The sequence below is a fragment of the Chinchilla lanigera genome, unplaced genomic scaffold, assembly GCF_000276665.1.
Source record: "Chinchilla lanigera isolate Chin_1 unplaced genomic scaffold, ChiLan1.0 scaffold00057, whole genome shotgun sequence".
Classification (NCBI taxonomy): Eukaryota; Metazoa; Chordata; class Mammalia; order Rodentia; family Chinchillidae; genus Chinchilla; species Chinchilla lanigera.
In genome coordinates this window covers 2716740-2719275 of record NW_004955458.1, presented here as the reverse complement: position 1 = coordinate 2719275, position 2536 = coordinate 2716740, and positions in this window count along the sequence as shown.

The following is a 2536-nucleotide window of genomic DNA, read 5'->3' as shown; positions in this document are numbered from 1 at the left end:
AAAAAAAAAAAAAAAAAGAAGTGGTGCTGGAAAAACTGGCTCTCCACATGCTGAAGACTGAAACTAGACCCATGACTATCACCATGCACCAAACTCAGTCAATATAAATCATAGATCTAAATATTAAAATAGAAACACTAAATCTATTGGGAGAGAAAGCAGGTAAAAATCTTGAAGACACAAGAGTAGGCAGAGAGTTCATGAACAAAAACCAAACCACATGGGAAATACTTCAAAGAACCAACAACTGGGATCTTATCTTACTGAAAAGTTTTTGCACATCTAAAGAAATTGCCAGCAGAGTAAATAGAAAACCCACAAATTGGGAAACAATTCTAGCAGACTTTCCCTCAGACAAAGGACTCCTATCTAGAACATATAAAGAATTTAAAAACACCAACCCCTGAAAATTCAAAGACCCAATACAAAAATGGGCATCTGAGATGATAATATATTTTCAATTATAAGAACATAATTTGTTAAGAAAAAAATGTATTTGTATATATGTCCTCTAAAAATGGAGATGATATTTCTTGCTCTAATCAAATGCAACTTTATAAGAAATTAAGAAATGGAAATGTTTTACATTTACTCTATCTTAAGAAAATTAAGTTATAGTGTATAACGGTTGATAAAGAAAACAGCTTGACTTGGTAAAAGAGGAAGTGAGAAATTTTTCTATAAAAATTGATGCGTGTAATTTATAAAGCAAACTTTACATTTTAGCAAATGTCTAAAATTTAATAATAAAATAAAAAGAAAAATGTTTCACTTTCCATGTATTGAAGTATCCTCCCTTCATAGGAGCTTTAAACATATGAGAATAATGAAGCATTTGATAGGATTCAATAAGATAAGTAGACCTATTATGACTGATATGGAATAAAGAATTTTTAGAGAAAATGGTATATCAATTATACAAATTATAGAACTAATGAAGAAATGCCTGAAATATTGTTTCCTCAATGTCATATGTAGTATAATCAAAAGTGCTAATACACATTTAAATTGAATCCTAGATCAAGAGGAGAGAGAATAAAGAAGGAAAATATATTTTAAAAGTGCAAGAAGTTTTTAAAGTTTTAAAAGCTGTCAGCCCAAAGTTTCATGACTCTCATTGAACCTCAAATGAAAAATACTTCCTGATGTGAGAAAGTGTAAATAAGGACCAAAATCTACACTAGATTTTATCAAATAGGAAGACAAGGCTCAAATGGAAGAGGAACTGGGAGGATGGTGAGGGCAAAGGAAGGAAGGACAAAGAAATAAAATGAGAAAAGAAGGAAACAGTGGAAACAATGCTTCCATAATTAAGGGGAGAAAGGGGGTTGAAGGGAGCATAAGGGAATGGGAAAAAGGAGACACTGAGATAAGTCATCTACAGGTACAAGGTCCCTATGGTGAGTGTGATCATTATGTTTATCTAAAATGTATTGATAAAATAAATTAATAAAGAAAAAATTAAAAACAATCAGTGATCTCTTTGATGAATTTCACTGAAATGGAATATAGGCAAAGGCACAATCAATTCAAAATTGTCAATATGTAATTTTGTGCCTAGGTAGTTAGTAATATACTTTAAATCTATTTTTGCCAAAGGAGAACTACAATCACAAATGGAGTGTGCCGCATAAATGCAGTATTTTATAGCCTTTTGTATCATTCACCAATATTTCTTAATTCTGTGTATAATTTATGGTCTAGGGAGGAAAAGAGAAGTATAAGGGCAGATTTCACATGGTGGAATTTTTATTCATGTTGGAAAAGTTGAAGGAGAAAAAAGGAAACATTGGGGTAACCCAGAGAGAATATGCCCTTGGGATGAGATTTGCAAACAGGAAGTTCGAGTGAATGACTTCTGAGGGTAGATCACAAAAGCTATTGATGCTTTTGTTTTGGTCTCTTCCACTGTCTGTTCTGAAGAAACAGATGGAATTTCAGAATGCATGACTTGGGAACAGTTGCCAGATGAAATTTCTGCTCTTGATTAAGTCGTATGCAAATGCTATGAGACATTCAGCTCCTGGTAACTCAGAGGAAAGACTGCACTGGGTTAGTAGCCTTATCTCTGAAGAGGAGCACTTTCTATTTACATTGAGCTAAGAGAATTTTGAAGAAAAAAGTTTAAACCTGAGGCTTGGGGAACCCTTGTAAATGAGGCAGTGTATCAATGCCACTTGTTTAATTTTATTTAAATGGAGCCTCTATGGTATAACTCATGCAGAATTAATGTGGTCTTTGGGATTTAGAGTGATCTTGGTAATAAAACTCCAAGAAAGTATACCTCCTGCTTTTAAAGATACACCTTGCTCTATTAGATTCCCAGTTTAAAAAGAAAATACACTGTCCACAGAAATACTGTAACACAGAAAATTTTAGTCCAAGACCAAAGAATATGTACTGATATTTTTTGCAACTTCCTGAAATTCTTGTTATAAGTGATGTAAATGGTACAATAATTGAAGAAAAAGATCATTAAAAAGTCAGCATTACATAAATTTCACTGACTTTGGAAGAAGTAATAAATGACAAATTT